Here is a 752-nt window from a genome sequence, read left to right as displayed (position 1 = left end):
TTTTCTGTGGTTTCCCATTTGCATTTCCAGGGAAGTGCCTGGAAAAATCCTTTCCATAGGCCACAGCCAGTTTCTTCCACCTCTTTACCCAGTTTTATTCACCATTAGTGAGTGTCCTTCAAAACGCCGAAACATGTGTCTCATTGTTTTGTTTCCAAAATTTTATCAAAATATGTGAGGAACATGTCAGACACTCCCTTTGCTGGCTTGTAAAACCGTCCGTTCATGATATCTGCCTTCTTATTCATCTTATCGAAAAAGTGCACATGAGAAAATGTTTTAGACATGGATTTCCATCAAGGTTGGTTGATTTCCATCCATGTTGGTCTTGTATAGTTTGTGGAAGATAAAATTCAGTCTCGGTTTCCTATAAAGCCCCAGTCTACTCCGGGAATGTTAAATGCTATGGACATTAAAACCTACCTTTGAATAGGGGGTTACCAAATATGAAGTTTGGTTAAATTATTCTCCAGTAGTTTTGCAGTTATAAGAATTATGCTTTACACGCACCCGCTTTTAGGCTAAGTCGACTTGAACTTAGACTGAAAACAGCCCGGTGATTACATCTCCCTTATTAATCCTCGTATCTAAATGATGCACAGGTGGAAAAAAAGTTTTAGGAATCGATTTCAATTAAGGCGTCTAGATTTCCATTAAGTTTGGTTATGTATATTTTGTGGGAGTGTAATATCATGGTCTCGGTTTCGGATAAACTGCCAGTCTGTTCAGGGATTTAGAAACAATATTGGCCC

The sequence above is a fragment of the Anabrus simplex genome, chromosome 4, assembly GCF_040414725.1.
Source record: "Anabrus simplex isolate iqAnaSimp1 chromosome 4, ASM4041472v1, whole genome shotgun sequence".
Lineage (NCBI taxonomy): Eukaryota > Metazoa > Arthropoda > Insecta > Orthoptera > Tettigoniidae > Anabrus > Anabrus simplex.
The sequence above is the reverse complement of the archived record's forward strand: the minus strand, read 5'-3'. Positions refer to the sequence as shown.